The sequence below is a fragment of the Ovis aries genome, chromosome 8, assembly GCF_016772045.2.
Source record: "Ovis aries strain OAR_USU_Benz2616 breed Rambouillet chromosome 8, ARS-UI_Ramb_v3.0, whole genome shotgun sequence".
NCBI lineage: Eukaryota > Metazoa > Chordata > Mammalia > Artiodactyla > Bovidae > Ovis > Ovis aries.
In genome coordinates this window covers 15,765,219-15,782,865 of record NC_056061.1, presented here as the reverse complement: position 1 = coordinate 15,782,865, position 17,647 = coordinate 15,765,219, and the positions used below count along the sequence as shown (strand labels likewise).

The 17,647-nt window shown below is 40.4% G+C and overlaps 1 protein-coding gene across 25 annotated transcripts in view; it reads left to right on the top strand.

The window, feature by feature from the left end:
• PKIB (cAMP-dependent protein kinase inhibitor beta) overlaps nt 1-17,647 on the top strand; it is a 121,084-nt gene that overhangs the window by 74,680 nt on the left and 28,757 nt on the right. For 7 of the 25 annotated variants that reach the window (XM_042253254.1, XM_042253246.1, XM_004011155.5 and 4 more), the window contains one exon: nt 1,271-1,340. The exons of 5 other annotated variants lie outside the window; for them this stretch is intronic. The gene's annotated coding sequence lies outside the window, so the exon portion shown is untranslated. Of the gene's footprint in view, nt 1-1,270; nt 1,341-13,633; nt 13,724-16,473; nt 16,621-17,647 lie in introns of all 25 variants that reach the window. 13 more of the 25 variants (XM_042253245.1, XM_060419208.1, XM_042253235.1 and 10 more) reach the window with 5 other exon arrangements.

Below are 17,647 nucleotides of genomic sequence, written 5' to 3'. Positions count from 1 at the left end.
CTAGTGTATTTGTGTTTAGCATATCACCCATAAATCTGAATTTTGATGTCTGTGAAGAATCAAAAATTCATATGGATATTTTTTTAAAGTCCATTGCATGAATATATTTGAATATAGCATAAGCTGCAAAGAAATGAAGAGGGAAAAATAACTGCCAGTCTTTCTTTCTTTTGATTCTAGTAAAATAGGAAGAGATAGGTGGAAATTCATAAAATAAAAACAAATTTTAATCCTGGAAAAGGTGTAAAATTATAGAGATTTATTAAATATACATTTAAAGAAATAACAGTGTTATGCTTTTTAAAGACTAACAGTGTTAAGCTTTTTACCTAACTTATTTTAAACTGGGCTCCTATTTGCAGTTTCTACTAGATCTTTGCTGAGAGCTGTAAGCAAATGTTTGAAAAATTAGGACTACAAAAGTATTTTTCTTAATCTTGCTCTTTTGAGGTACATATTTGCATTGTATTACATAAATTTTGAAGCTTGTAAAATTTTTACTTTGTTACTACTTCCCATATGATCATTTTTTCATTTATTTTTCTCTTCCTCTTCTCAGTTCCCTTTATCTCATCTGAACAAATAGGACTCATTTGAAGGAAAACAGTTTCAGATACACAGTGAGAGGAACAGAGGAAACCATATAGGAAGCTGAGTAGAGGAACGCAGTTGAAAGATGTCTGCTCTGGGTTTTAAAATTCTTCCGCAGTGATACATATGCGTTCAAGCAGCTCTGAGTCTGAAAAGCACCTCACAAACCTTGACATTCAACTAATATTTATTGCATCCCCCCTACCATGTGCAAGGCGAATGAATCACAGTCTGTGCGCTCAAAAGGCTTTAAGAAATTTGTGTGAGGTGGGGAAGGGAAGGCAGGCACTAATCAGAAATTAACAAAATAGGTGATAGGTTCAACAGTAGAGATAGACTAGAGTGTTTTAGAGCACAGAGGAGGGAGCCTGCGTGATGACTTTCTCAACTTGACATTCATCCCTAATTGCTGTTACTATACTGTTGTAGTATAATTGCATTTTGTAGCTGGCAATCCTAGGTACTAACACTTGTTATTTGAAATGAACCCTTTTGACTTTTAATAGAAAATTTTGTTGTCGAATTGGAGATTCTACTTTTCTCAAGAAAGTCAAACAAGTCATGATGTTTACCAGTTTAAAGTTAAAAGAGGACAGAATGATTGAAATTTGATGATCTAAATGGATTTTCACCTTATCTGCTTTTTCATAGTCTTTTTTTTTTTTTTTTTGATTTACAGGAAAAAGGGTTTGTCAGAGTTTCTTCCTACAGCTGTCTTAGAAATAGCAGCGTATTTTAATCAGATATTTGTAAGTATTTTTTTCATCTTTACTTAGGAAATTAGATACTGATTTTGTGGAAGAAATGGCTCCTTCAGTAACACATTTGACAAGATACAGTGATACAATCTGAGTTGGCATGCAAAATTCGAATGGGAGCAAAGCACACAGAAAAGTCACCCTTCAAAACACAAAACAAGGAAAACAAATCCTCAATCAGAAAACCTTCAACAAATCTATCAACAACTACTGAATGTTTAGTTATTTTTTTTCGCAATTTTTCTTTCTTAATGTCATTTTTCTTACTTTTCCACTTTGTGAAAATATCTGTGTGTTCACGTATTTTAGAAAGGCTGTAACATCAGTGTGAAAGGAAGAGGAGAAGAGTAGGATATGAACAGAGGAAAGGGGAAGAATTTGAATTCTGTTAAAAATTGTGTGGTTTTGGACAACTTTGTCTTTTCCATTAATGATTTTAATGAATTGTTTTTAAAAAATCAAAGTTAGAGCTTGTAATAGCTATAATCCATTTGGTTTCATCATATTTATGAAATACCTTCTATTATGCGATACCAAGTACTGGTCAACATAGGAATGGGGAATCTGGGAGATCCTTTTTACCTCAGTGTAGCAAGAGATCAAGACCAGCACATCTTTTCGCAAACATATTTTATTAGACAAATTGAGATGAATCAATGGGGGCAGAGAGTTTTGTCCTAAAAAAATGTGTTTGTAGTAGTAGCATTTTATATTGTATTCCCTGAAAGATGTTTTGAGTCTAATGTAGTCCTATTCTAGCATGTTGAAAGGCATACAGTCTAGGGTCCATGGTATAAAGATAGATTAATGAAGCAGAGTCAGATAATTAAGGTCTGGAGGTGATTGGGCTCCTCACCAAGTGGGTGAGACCCTGCACAGCATATTTCTGTGCTTCTCACCAGCTAAGATTTGTTTCAAAGGTTGTTGACTAGAAGTGATGACTACCTTGGATCATTTTAGGATTCGAGGGCATCCCTTAAATTGTTGTTTATTAGTTACTAGTCCTTACATCTTGGCTAATCTATGATTATTTTTAATGACATAAACATTTATGATGTAGGTAATAAAGCTAACCAACAGGAACTGAGGCATATTGCTAACTTGCTTCCCTAGATAAGATCTCAGCAGATGGTTTAATTAAAAGGTTGTACTGAACTCTTTAATTCCACATTCTATAGCAGTATAGGCTGTTCTTTAGCTATGTGGCATTATTTTTCAGTTCTCCTGTATCCATTTATGAATCTCATGGTTCTGGAGAAATTACCTGAACTCTCTATTGCTTTAGTTTGTCAGTAAAATGAGGGTAAAAGTGCTTGTATCACAGTTTTGTTATGGGAGTAAACAAGATGATGAAATATGATAGAAATAATAATGATGAATAGACCTCTCTTGCAGTCAGAACTTCCTGTTTTCACTATATTGTTCAGTAGACTTTGAGGTCTTCATTTGAAGACCTGTATGATTATTTCACTTGTCAGCATATGTAAGCTATTTGTAAAATCACTGAAAGAATTGTTAAAATGCAGATTTGGGGCCATCTTCCCAGATATTTTTGCCAAGCATCTTAGATAATTTACATGAAAATGATCTACAGGCTACCCTTTGAAAAACACTATTTTTCCTTTGTAAATGAGCCCCAAATTAGTTGATCACCAAAGACACGTGAGAGCCTTGTAAAAAAAATACCCAGGGTTCCATCTTAAAGATTCTGATTTGGTAGATCTGGTGCAAGGCATCAGAGCTTGTTTTTCGAAAGTTGCCACCCTGATTTTGATATTTGCAAACTGCTGCTTTACAGCCTTACTCTATCTCTAATTTTTTATTCATAAAACTTTTGGCTGTTCTTGCTGTGTGTGGATGAGAGAATATCATTATGGATATGTGCTTCAACTAGTCTAGATCGAGTTACAGGAGTGAAAAGGATGAGAATAGATGTCTGCATTTGCAGTCATTACCCAGATTTACAGTCTTCTTACCCTTGGTTGTCTAGCTGCATTAGTAAATCCAAGTGCTTACTCCCTATACTAAAGAATTTGTACATGAGAAAGTACTGTAGGAAACCATCTAGTTCAAACCTCTTATCACACAGAGCAGGAAAATGAGGCCCAGAGCTTTGCCCAAGGCCACAGGCAAGTCTTGGATCAACACTTGGATTTCTACCCCCAGCTCAGTTCCATTTCCATCACACCAGCTGACTGCCACGTCAGGAACCTGTGCCACCTATGAAGCCAGTTCTTCTAGCGTTGACTGTGGGTAGGCTTCCCAGAGTGTAAAAGCACTCTGTCCAGCTGTCTGAAAGTGAACATTTTCTTTTCTGACTCCAGCCCTCCATCCTGAATAAAAAGAAGCAGGAAGGTCACTGGGGGACTGAGGTTCTTGCCAGGAGAGGCAGCCTGTTCCAGCGGTGACAACATCATCTCAATTGCCTTCTTGAGTCTTCATCTTAGCAGAGCCAACTGTGCCTTTTTTCAAACTCCAACAAATCTCTAGATGACAGAGCCATCATCATTTTAGTCTGTCTTTTTGCATCATTTTTTTCCTTGGCATCACTTCAGTTGCTCTTATTTGGACACTGTTCAGCTCTGAAGAGCCATTTTCTGTGTGTGTGTGTGTGTGTGTGTGTGTGTGTGTTAGTTGCTCAGTTGTGCCCCACTCTTTGCGACCCCATGGACTGTAGCCTCCAGGCTCCTCTGTCCAAGGGATTCTCCAGGCAAGAATACTGGAGTAGGTTGCCACTCCCTTCCCCAGGGGAATCTTCCTAATCCAGGGATCAAACCCAGGTCTCCCACATTGCAGGCAGATTCTTTACTGTCTGAGCCACCAGGGAGGCCATTACAGTCCACAAATATTAAGTACTACTGCTGTGTCCCCAAAACAGTCTTGGGTATCAGAGATGTCAAATGAATCCAGCATGCTCCTAGTTTCAGAAAAATTCACAGGATCACAAGGAGGGAGGGCAGGATACAAAATGCTGCGGGAGTGCTCGAGAGCATCACAGGAGCCATGGCTACTACTTTTCAGGGGAGTCCAGGAAGCCTTTTGGTAAGAGGGGGCATTGGTCGGCTTTGAGCGCAAAAGCTATAACCCTCAGTATAAATGCACAACATTTTGCAACCACATGAAGAGAATGTTTTGAAGGGTTAATGAAGAGAGCAAATGTAATTGAGATTAATAAGGCAAATGCCAGCATGATGGAGAGAAGGGAACACTGCAACACGTAGCCAAAGGCCTGGGTCTTCTCCTCATGGTGTCATGCCTAACCTATGTGGCCTTGGCCAGTCCAGTCAGACTCCTTAGACTTCATTTGACTGCTTGCTCAATTCATTCATGTAATGAAATTCATGTTATAGGCTGTTTTTCTTGCCTGGAAAACCCCATGGACAGAGGAGCCTGGCAAGCTACAGTCCGTGGCGTCGCAAGAGTTCGACACAACGTAGTGACTAAGCCACCACCACCATGTACTTGGGATACAGTCAAGTGAAGCCAGAATGCCTCCCGAAGTGTTTCCTGAGCTGGAGCTCAGTGTTGAGTAGAGGTTGACCTAGTCAAGAGAAACTTTGGAAGGAGATGCTCCAGCCAGTGGCCTGAATGTGAAGGTGAAGGGAGTGTGTCTGGGAGTCATAAGCCCTGGATGGGGAGCGGTTCCCTTCACATGCCTACCTGAGGTCATGAAGGCAAGACCTAAGGCTGGGGAGTAAGCAGAGTGTAGATCAGGGAGGGTGTGGCTAGTCCTGCTAAGGAACTGGGAGACATTTTCTTGGCTTAAGGGGAGTAGTCAGAGAGCTGAGATAGTCATGTTTGCTTGGCTGGTGTTAAGAATGGACTCAGTTCAGTTCAGTCTCTCAGTCGTGTCCGACTCTTTGCGACCCCATGGACTGCAGCACACCAGGCCTCCCTGTCCATCACCAATTCCTGGAGTTTACTCAGACTCATGTCCATTGAGTCGGTGATGCCATCCGACCGTCTCATCCTCTGTCGTCTCCTTCTCCTCCTGCCCTCAGTCTTTCCTAGCATCAGGGTCTTTTCCAATGAGTCAGCTCTTCGCATCAGGTGGCCCAAGTATTGGGGTTTCGGCTTCAACATCAGTCCTTCCAACGAACATTCAGGACTGATCTCCTTTAGGATGGACTGGTTGGATCTCCTTGCAGTCCAAGGGACTCTCAAGAGTCTTCTCCAACACCGCAGTTCAAAAGCATCAATTCTTCAGTGCTCAGCTTTCTTTATAGTCCAGCTCTCACATCCACACATGACCACTGGAAAACCATAGCCCTGACTAGACGGACCTTTGTTGGCAAACTAATGTCACTGGAGAAGGGAATGGCAACCCGCTTCAATATTCCTGCCTTGAGAACCCCGTGAACAGTGTGAAAAGAATGGATTAGAGGGCAACAGAATGGAGGCAGGATAATGAGTGGAAGAGAGCCATCTAATCTAGACAGGCTGGTGCCCTTCACTGGGGTTGTGAATGAGGCAAAGCAGAGCCGTTGGCCCATCAGTTCAAGAGCTATTTAGGGGATAGACTTTGCATGACTCGATGATCATGGAAGGTGAGAGACGAGGGTGTCCGCTGGGTTTCTGACTTGTGCAACTGGGTGGGTTATGGTGCTGTTCGCTGAGAGAGAAAACTCAGGGGGAGGAAGAAGCTTCAAAAGGAAGATGAATATCTCTAACAGGAGGGGATGAGACCCACTGGTGTGTCCTGGGCTCTTCGACATTAACTGGCTTTCCATGCTGACAGTATCACACACATTGTCCCACTTAATCTTCTCAACTGTGGGAGGTATTATTATGTGTACTCAACAGGTGTGGGAGCCAAGGCTCAGAGAGCTTAATGCCTCACATAACGTCCCTCAGTTAACAGGGAACAGAGGCGAAAGTTCAGCCCAGGATGCTCAGCTGGGTGTATTTCATCCTAAAGCACACATGCCTTCTATTCTGTCACTCTATTTTCCTTTTAGCTCTGACACATTTAATTCTGTGAAAATAGGTCACTCGTGAAACCCAAATAACTTCAGACTTTCTGGGTTGTTAAATCGAAGGCATAAACTTTACTTTCTAATTTATTATTTCTCACTTGGAAACCTGCAATTCCTCCAAACTCACTCTGGAATCCACTCTTCTTTTCCAACCTATTCCATTTGCTGTAACCAAAGTGATCTTTCTTAAAGTTCAATTGTGATGGTCACACTATTGCTTAAAAGACTTCAGTGGCTGCCCAGCGCTTCTGGAAGAGTGGACCGAATCCTTAAGATGCCGCAATGATGTAGCCCCTGTTAAGTGAGCTACTCTGTCTCATGATATCTCCTACCTTCTTCTCTGCGTTTGGGCTACACGGGCCTTACTTCAGTTCCTGAAATGTGCTGTGCCCTTCTCTTCTGCTTGAAATACTCTCTTTCTTCTTCTATACCAGCTGCTCTTATCTCCGTATCTCTGCTCATATTATTAGTGCATCAGGTCCTGATTCACTCACACAGGTCCTCATAGTTTTTCATCGGAGACTTACCACAGTTTGTGTTCATACATACATTTGTGTTGATTATTTTTTTCTCATCCATTAGAGTCCATGAAGATAGTTTTGTGATTCTTGCCTCACATATCATTGGCACTCAGAAGATATTTTCCAACCGAATTAATAAATTTATAAATGAATGAACATGATTCTGGATTAATTTATGTTTGATTTTGTATTGGTATATTACTGTTCAGAATTGAAAAAGAACCTATTTTTGACTCCTGTAAAATAAACTGAGTTTGGGTCACGTACAATATTGTTTTTTAATACCTCAGTGATGCAGTATTTCCCCTGATACTATATTTTATTTGCTTTCCCCTATCTGAAGTCAGTTTTCCTTTGCTCGATAAATGAAGCTAATTCCAACAGCATAGGGGTAATTACCGAATTGACTTTTTTTTTGGATTAAACCAATTAAACCAAGGCAATTAAAACTTGGAAATGGCAACTATAAAAGAACAATATGTCATCATTCAGTGTTCCAGTGAAGGATGGAAATGTGTTATAATTTGTTTTTAAATGTCACATCTTTATTGCACTTGCTAATTAAATGAGACTTTCCATCTCAGCCTTGCTGAAAATAATTTAGAGTTTTCAGAAGTGATAGCTTATGTTTTTCCCCTCAAGAATGAGTCTCTGCATGTGACTATCACAGTCTAACAAATGAGGCTTGGAAGCCCTAGGAAGGAGGTCATCAGTGTGAAAGCCCACAGCCAGAGACTGGTGGTGGGCTGTAGGTACTCAAAAGAAGCTCCCAGGACTCCAGGCTGAAAAAATGATGGGACTGTGAGAAGGACTCTCTCATGAGATTGTTTTACGTTTTATTCTGCTCATATTCTGAGACCCCCTGGAAATGTCTACTGAACACTGGCAATCATGGTTATCTAGCTTTTCCATCTCTTGAGAGCTATCTGAGGGGCTTAGATTATACAAGTGTTAAGCAATTTTTTTTTAAAACTCAAATAGCCTTATTATTCCAAATGGAAGAAGGAGGAAATTAAAAGTAGGTGGAGAAAAGCTGACATGTTAGTGATTAAAGTTGTGGTTGTTACAGGAGACAGGGGTGCTGGCCTGTAGGGCCATGATTTATGATACAGGACAGTGTTTGCCAATAATGGGGATTCTGGTCCTTTAGAATTCTATAGAATTAGTAGAGAGGTCTACAAAGCCATACATCTGTCAAACACTGTCGTCCCATAGCATAAATACTTGTTGTTGTTCAATTGCTAAGTAGTGTCTGACTCTTTGGGACCCCATGGACTGCAGCCCTCTAGGCTCCTCTGTCCATGGGATTTCCCAGGCAAGAATACTGGAATGGGTTGCCATTTTCATCTCCAATCACATATACTACAATTTTCAAATGTATATAGATTATTATTACAAAAATGAGTTAATTTCCTTAAAATATTTATTTCATAGTACCTTTCCAACTGTTAAATATTTTCTCAATCAACATATAGGCTCTTGAGGAGTCATCTTTGAGGAGTCATCTTGCCTCAATAAGCATACTTGTAGCTCCCACACTCCAGGATGTACAGTCTTTTTTGTTTGTTTGTTTTCCCCACACCTAACATTGCTGAGAATCCTTAGATTCTGTGAGTCTGTTTTGGGTGCTAGTTGTCACTTTTTCTGATCTGGTGCCCTGGTCTCCCTCTTCACTGTTTCCTGATGTCTCCAGAAGCTTTTTGATGCTGCTGCAACTCTTTCTAGTCTGTGTCATCTTAGGTTGTCCTCAGGGTACTCCTTTTGTTGCCGAAAGCTGAGATATTACTAAGATGGTTGTCTCCAGGCGAGAATACTGGAGTGGGTTGCCATTTCCTTTTCCAGGGGATCTTCCCCACCCAGGTTTCAAACCTGTGTCTCTTGTGTCAGCAGGTAGAATCTTTACCAACTGTGCCCCCTGGGAAGTAAGCTTTACCAAAGACTTGAGGGTAACAGGGGAGAATCATTATGTAGAAAAAGGACGCCTGGAGTTAGATATTCAGCATCATTACTACACGAGTCCATTAACTGTGCCCATTCACAGGGGTTCCCTACTGGCTGGCTCTCTCTTTAGTGCCAGCCTACTGCTTTGTTTCAGATGTCTGCCCAAGTTCTGCAGGCAAGGTTACTTCAGTCTTATTCTGCCTCTCTGGAATCTAGGCTAGAATCTCTCTATGCATAGATCAGTTTATGTTACGATTGTTATTTTTTGGCATTTATACCCCAATAAATACAACTTTTAAGTTACAACAGTAAGTAACTGGAAGGATCTGAATCTCTTCATTCCAAAGTGAAACTCTCACTTAAATAAGCCTCCTTCCACTCCAACAATATACTCCTAAGCAAGAGGACTTTCCAGTCTAAGGGGTGAATGCTTTTCTTTTCATGAAGCCTTAGAAGAACACACTTCTAAGAAGAAGAAGAGGGATCACTTCTAAGCAAGGCTGAAGGTCAAGATATGGACGTGTGTTTCCCTATTAGCCTTTATTATCAGAAACTTTCCTCTAAGCACATGAAGCCCTGACCACCATAGACTAGGGTAACAGAAGAGGTGCCTTTCTCTCTCTCATATACCTCAGAGGCTGGGTCTTTTTTCTGCTTACAAATTACAACCACCATATCAGCAATGGCAACCCACTCCAGTACTCTTGCCTGGAAAATCCCATGGATGGAGGAGCCTGGAAGGCTGCAGTCCATGGGGTCGCTAAGTCAGACACGACTGAGCGACTTTGCTTTCACATTTCACTTTCATGCATTGGAGAAGGAAATGGCAGCCCACTCCAGTGTTCTTGCCTGGAGGATCCCAGGGACGGGAGAGCCTGGTGGGCTGCCATCTATGGGGTCTCACAGAGTCGGACATGACTGAAGTGACTTAGCAATAGCAATATCCACTAGTGGTCTGATATTAAAAAGTAGTTTTTATTGTTGAAAAAAAGAAACCATGATTACCGTGGGATAAGTACTGGCCCAGATGTCCAGTGATGTGATATCTAGACTTGATTCTGAAACTAACAGGATCTCTATCATACCAATAATCTGGTTTCTTCCTCTTTGAATTCAAGGTTGCTTTTTATTTGTTTAATTTTCATTTATTAATTTGCCAATGACCAGAGTTCCAGCCCCCAAATTCTCAGATATCTCAAAGTTATTTGTAGATTGTCATTGTTTGTGTTTCTTTTGACAGTTTTTAATAGCATTGATTAATTTGACTTTCTATTAATTCCATTAAATTGTAAAATAGGAAAAAGAAACTTGACTAGGTGAAGGGCAGATAGGCATTTGAGTCTCGTGCAGAATGTTACATTTCAGTTTTTAAAATTAGCCTATTGAAATATTTCTATATATTTTAAGTGTAGAAAACACACTTATTAATCTTCACCCAGCTACTGAACTTCACAGGTCATTAAAAATGTGTTATGAGAAGTTAGGCACTTGCCCCCGTTATAGATGGTGATAAAATTAGGAAATGAATCATATGTTTCCATACCACCCTTAATTTTAAAAATGGAAGTTACCACTGGAATAAACTAAAGGGAGAGACTGCCAGAGTGCAGCTAATATTTTAAAAATGCAGTTTTGAGAAGACTTAAAATTCTATTTACAGTTATAATTACTACAGTGGATATGAAAAATAGAGATGAGCATGACTCAACATATGTTTCTCAGATAAATTTGGAGTCAGGTTATAGAAAGGATTAAAAGAAAGAGAACATTCTTAAGCTCAAAACATTTTACCTCATGTATAGAACACAGCACCAAAATGGCCATTCTGCTTGGCCTCAGCTGAACAAATGCCTGTGGGGGGAAAATAGCAAAAACATTCTGCTTCGACTGGGTTAGCTTATCTTAAATGAAAAATACTTCAAGGAAACATGATGTTTCAGAAAGCCTTCTGACTTAGAATTTACTGGTTTTGAATTTTAATCTTGGCAGTTAAAATGCTTTAAAATATGGAGACTATTCAACTTAATAGAAGACTGGTATTTCTGCTTTCTATGCAGGCTTCAGAGACGTTTTGCTGGGGAAAGTGACATACCCACATAGGTAAAGAACAAACAAGCAAACAAACAAACAAAAATCCCCAAATCTGTGAATACATGTATCATTTTCATCATTTCCACATGTGTGTTAAAGGCTTCTGAAAATGCCAGAACACTTCTCTGTACCCTCTGATGTGTGATTATGTATCGTCACTGTCCTGCAGAGGCCAGCATGCAGGGTTTTGAGGTTTTCAGAAACCTCAGTACTCTAAGGTGGAGTAGGTAGCTTGGAATTTGAGTCAGCATCTCTAAGACTTGGGACAGTTGCCTGGTGACAGGAGAGTAACGTGAACCAGAGTCCTCATCATGCAAGTGAAACAAGAGCTATCATACACATACTGATTTGGTTTTTCTTTAAGCTCATACTTTTAGGTACAAGTGAAATGTTTTTAGTAAAATGTATCCATCCAGCTCAGAAAGTTCCAAGTTTTGAGGTTGTTGCAACAAATACACCTTGTCCACAGGTATTTAATTTTTTGTCCATTGGAGGAAAATTGCTCTACAATGTTGTATTGGTTTCTGCTGCACAGCAACGCAAATCAGCCATAATGAAACATATTATCAGCTCCCTCTTGAGCCTCCCTCCCGTCCCCCATCCCACCCCTCTAGGTCATCACAGAGTGCCAGGCCGGACTCCCTGAGTATTAACAGCAGCTTCTCACCAACTATCTATTTTACACATGATAGTATATATATCAGAGAAGGAAATGGCAACCCACTCCAGTGTTCTTGCCTGGAGAATCCTGTGGACAGAGGAGCCTGGTGGGCTGCCGTCTCTGGGGTCACACAGAGTCGGGCACGACTGAAGCCACTTAGCGGCAGCCGCGGCAGTGTGTGTATGTCGGTGCTACTGTCCCCACTCGTCCCACTCTCTCCCTCCCGCGCTGTGTCCGCAAGTCCGCTCTCTGCATCTGAGTCTCCGTTCCTTCCCTGCATCTAGGTTCATCAGTGCCATTTCTCTAGTTTCCATACACACACGTTAATATGTGGTAATTTGTTTTTCTCTTTCTGACTTACTTCACTCTGTATAAGAGATTCTAGGTTCTTAACAGTTGAATCAAATTGGCTTATGAATGAATTAGAATATGCTTTAATCACTGCTTTCCCCTTTCGTTCCTGGCTATTTTTAACAAATAATTGGGGCATTTAGATAGCCTTAAGCATGTAAGGTAAGAAGAGTGAAACAGGTAACAACTGAAAGCTACTTAATTACTAGAAATGAAACTGTAGGAATCTGGTTTCTCCTGCCTACACTGCAAACAAAAAATAAGGGGACACTTTAGCCATTGAGAAGGAAATGGCAATCCACTCCAGTACTATTGCCTGGAAAATCTCATGGACAGAGGAGCCTGGTAGGCTACAGTCCATGGGGTCGCAAAGAGTCAGACACGACTGAGCGATTTCAGTTCAGTTTAGTCATTGAAGAAACGTTGCATGGCATCAATTAGAGAAACTAAGCTTCAAAGAAGTTAAAGAATCTGGCCAATGTCATGCAAATCGTGGTATCAAGAACGTAGGTTTGACTCCAATACCCCCACCAGCCTTACAAATATGCAGAAGGTAAAATGCTGATAATTCAGGAAAATCTTTCCACATCATTCCCAAATGCCACTCCTGATCCATTAGCTAATTTGTGGAAGTGCCACCATTAACAATTTGCTTCTTTGGTCTGAGACTTTGTCTGGCATTATCCTTGCAGGGAACCACACACAAATGATATTCCTGTGAATGAATTAAGTAAATATTTTCCAAACGCTAGTTTGAGTAGGATGAAAGCAAAGAGGGCATGGGAAGGTCTATGGCAGAAGCAGGGCCTGCGGAGGAGAACAAGAGGAAACTGATGAGGGAAGATGGTGAAGGGTGCAAAGCATTTGGTCTGGGAGAATCTGCAGTTGACCAGAGTCTGGACTTACTGTTGTAATGAAATTGTTCTCCAGAATTTGTTCATTCCGTGTCTCCCTTACTCTCTGCCTTTAAATATTCACTCTTGGGGCTTCGGGCTTCCCTGATAGCTCAGTTGGTAAAGAGTCCATCTGAAATATAGGAGACTCCGGTTTGATTCCCGGGTCAAGAAGATCCACTGGAGAAGGGATAGGCTACCCACTCCAGCATTCCTGGGCTTCCCTTGTGGTTCAGCTGTTAAAGAATCTGCCTGCAGGCGGGAGACCTGGGTTCTGTCCCTGGGTTGGGATAGGGAGAAGGGAAAAGCTCTATCCCTGGAGAAGGGAAAGGCTACCCACTCCAGTATTCTGCCCTGGAGAATTCCATGGACTATGTAGTCCATGAGTTCGCAGAGAGTTAGAGCTGACTGAGAGACTTTTACCTTTACTTTCTTTCTTGGGGCTTCCCAGGTGGCTCAGTGGTAAAGAATCTGCCTGCCAGTGCAGGAGATCCAGGAGGTGTGAGTTCTGTCGCTGGGTCAGGAAGATCCCCTGGGGAAGGAAATGACAACCCAATCCAGTAATTTTGCCTGGAAAATCTCATGATCAGAGGAACCTGGCGGGCTACAGTTCACGGGGTCACAAAGAGTCGGACGTGACTGAGCCACTGAGTGCACACACATTCTTTCTCAGTATTTGCCTTGTTATAAACAGCTGTTTTATGTTGACCACATTTCAAAAGATTACTTTTGATATTTTTTATTCAAGAGATGCACGTCAGTAAGTCATGCTCCCCCAAATTACAGAGTTGAATCAAATGAGATCTTCAAACTTGCCTTTCTCTTAGTTCATTTTTTTTTTTGTTTTTAGAATCTCTTTGAGTGACTTAGAGATATCATAGTCAATACATCTAGGATCTTCTGGCCTCTCAAAATGACTCTCCAGGGTCAACAAGCTTTAGTGAGTAATTGTTCCAGCTATTTTTATTGTATCCGTATATCTATCCATGCTTCCTTTCCCTGCTAATGAGGCTCTTTGAGTTTTCTGTAATGACAGTTCTCTTCAGTTTATTGCAATCTGAAATATATGAAAAAGTCAGCTCTTTAGTACTTTCTTCAGTTATTTTAAATTACAATGGAATTGGGGGAATTTTTCCATACTAAAATTAATCATTATCTTTAATCAGATCTCAAAGGATAGCAGTAAAAGTCTGATGTGAAATGGATCAGAGTGACAGGATGACTTGAAAGGTCTTGCTTGGCTCAGGAACACTGCCAGCATAGGGTTTAAAGCAGCAATGCTTAAAATGCCAATACAGAGTGTTTGTTTTTTTTTAACCAAATTCTATAACATGAGCTTCCTATCTGCACAGATAGGATCTGCATATAATGGGGACTGCACGGTCAGATCCATGAGAAGTTCACCTAAAAAGCACTCATTGAAGATTTACTATCCACTGACCCTGCTGCTGCTGCTGCTGCTAAGTCGCTTCAGTCGTGCCCGACTCTGTGCGACCCCACAGACGGCAGCCCACCAGGCTCCCCCATCCCTGGGATTCTCCAGGCAAGAACACTGGAGTGGGTTGTCATTTCCTTCTCCAGTGCATGCAAGTGAAAAGTGAAAGTGAAGTCGCTCAGTCGTGTCCGACTCTTAGCGACCCCATGGACTGCAGCCCACCAGGCTCCTCCATCCATGGGATTTTCCAGGCAAGAGTACTGGAGCGGGATGCCATTGCCTTCTCCATCCACTGTCCATACTTAGACCCTATTGTTCCTGCCTACCAGGAGGTATGATCTTCTGGAGGTAAAACAATTCACCAACATAGAACATTTACTGAAAACATATTAAATGGATTTAGTGGTTAATTTTAGGGTTGGTTATGAGAGTAAAAGGTAAAAGAGCCAGTCCAGAGGATGACCTGTATAGCCAGGGCCATCACCTGATAGAGCAGGTCTGGACAAAGTTAGTTTTATAATTTAATTTTTAATATACTACAAGGTGATTTTAACAGGGTCTGCAATTGGATAAGTAGATCTCCAAGGCTATGTGTATGTGTTGGTATACTTTGCTAAAACCACCAGTAAACAGTCTGTTCGTTTGGGTGACACATACTGTTAGACCTTGAAGCAACATCATTTATGGATTTTTTTTCTGTGTATTATTAAAGAAAGATGGAAGCGACTCTGACCTAAGTTTTACTCCAGTTCAGTTGTTCTCAGGCTTATATAGTAGTAAGAATCTCCTAGGGTATTTGCAATACATATGGTGTCAAACACCCAGGATCTGAGGCTCTAAGGGGGCTGCTGGGAGGTCTGTATTGTTAACAAACTTCCCATGTGAGTCTTCTGAGCAGTTGGGAAATACTGCTCTAGTTCATCTGGCATAAGATTAATTCTAGGTAAATAGACTTTTTACCCACCGTCTTTCCTCTGTATTTCTCCTGCTTTCCCTCATTAGAATTTTTAAAAAAAATCTTAAGAAGAGCTAATTTGTTTTAAATTCACTGTGTTAGTCTCCAGACTGGTGTAGGTGAGATACAGTTTTCCCAGAGACCTCATTTCTTTTTTTTTTTTTCAGTCTTCTTTTCCCACAATTTAATCAAGTGTTAAGGTGAAAAATCTAGTTCTTCTTTGTGGAGTGGCTCATAACAAAGAAGAGGAATTAATTTACACTGCCTGGTGTCAGGATGTAATATGATTATGTTGGCAAAGCTTTAAAAAGCAGTAGCTAAAGCTCATAAAAAAAATTCAAAAGAGGTCACTGTTAGATCAGATGGATAACGCAAATGCTTGATCATTTAGTGTTATTGAATAAAAGGACATTCGGGCCAACGTGTGTGTAGCTAGGACAGCTTGGAGAAAGTCACCAAATCATAATTATAGCTTTCAAAGGGAGAGTTCAGAATTCTATAGTAAAATGCTTTTTTTATCTGTCTTGCTGTATAATAATGACTAAAAGATCTGGTGAATACAGTGCAGTCAGCTGTCAGTTACTCCTAGGGAATCTAATAGTCAGGTTTTTTTTGCTGTATCCTTTGGGATGTTCTCTACTTGGTAATCAGAAAATGTCTTTGTGTAGTACAAACTTATTTTTGTATTTTAACCAAAACAAAGACAAAGAAAAAGTACAGCAAAAAATTAATAAAGTCTAATATCAAACCAAAAAATCTTGGACTATTTAAAGAAACATTTATACTTCTATTTTCAGTGAATTCTGCTAATTGTTGTGACACAACTAAAAATAACAGTAATTAAAGATAAAATCATACCATGTGCCATAGGAATTTGCTTCCATTTTATTCTGTAAAAAGATTTAAAGACATCTGAATGTGTGTGTTCACAAATTATATAATTATACTGAATAGGTATATTATATAATAGTTAATAAGTACGAAGAACAATTTTTATTCAGACTTATCCATATTATTTCAATCATATGATCTTCATTTTTAAGATTCAAAATTGAATTAAAGTTTTTATATCAGATGAATTGCTTGAATACTGTTTTGAGTTTGGTTTAACATTATGGAAAATATGTTGTTCTGACAGAAAATACGTATATGGTAAGTGGCATAGTAGGTGAGTTTTATGTGACTTCTAGGTTCCTAGCTTCACTACTCTAATTACTTTTATTCTATTGTCATGTATTCTCGATGTCCGTGGGATTTCTCAGGCAAGAATGCTAGAGTGGGTTGCCATTTCTTTCTCCAGGGAATCTTGCCAACCCAGGGATCGAACCCACATCTGTGTCTCCTGCATTGCCAGGCGGATTCATGACCACGTGCGCCACCTGGGAAGCCCTACTATTCTATTGTAATCTCTTCTCACCTTATAAGTGCCTAGGATTCTAAAAAGGAGGTAATGTAATGAAATAATTAAAAGCCCATGTTTTGGAATCACACATAACGGGGCTTTAAATCCTGATTTAAAGACTGTTCCTAATATTTGGAAGACAGAATTTCAGTTACGTCATTGAGATAATCCCCACCTCTGTATCTCTGACGTTTGTTATAAGGATTAAATAAAATAATGTATATGCGGCACTTTTCTACCTTGTTAAGTCAAGTCTCTATTAAGAGTAGCGATTTTAAATGCATATAGATGATAATTATGTTAATTATCAACTAGTATTTTTTTTATACTTCTTTACACTTCTTTTTATGCCTTCTATAGACACTGCTCCCTGAGGAGTGGTATTATCTAGATTAAAAGTTCACTGACTTTCTTATTAGCTTTTAAAAATGAAAACAAATTGTTATTTGCAAATAATTTGAGTTCTGGGGAGAAGAATCTTTTTTGAGCTGTGTGAGACCAGAGAAGTGAGAACAGACCTTAGAATGGGAGAGAGTATTGGATGACATAAGAGTTCCTGTTTCCGGGAGGAAATTGAATCATTGACTGTCTGGTAGGAGAAGAGTTCAAGATGCGAGGAGGCTCTCGGCATTGTCTGATTCTTCGGGGTGGTGCCCAGGATGCCCTGAGTTGAGCCAGAGGTGGATGAAGCAGTAGAAATTTGAATGGGGTTAGGAAATCCAAGTAGAGAAAGAGCTAGGTCTTGATTCCCAGGGAAACTGAGCATCTTAACAAGGTTTCTTACCTTCTATAACCTTAGAGAGACAGAGAAGCAATGGTGAGCGTCAGCAGATGGGGCTGAGCGCTGCTTCATGGAGTTCCCAGGCCCTAGAGAGGTGTATGGAGAAGGCACTGGCGACCCACTCCAGGACTCTTGCCTGGAAAATCCCATGGACGGAGGAGCCTGGTGGGCTGCAGTCCATGGGGTCGCTAAGAGTTGGACATGACTGAGCGACTTCTCTTTCAGTTTTCACTTGCATGCTTTAGAGAAGGAAATGGCAGCTCACTCCAGTGTTCTTGCCTGGAGAATCCC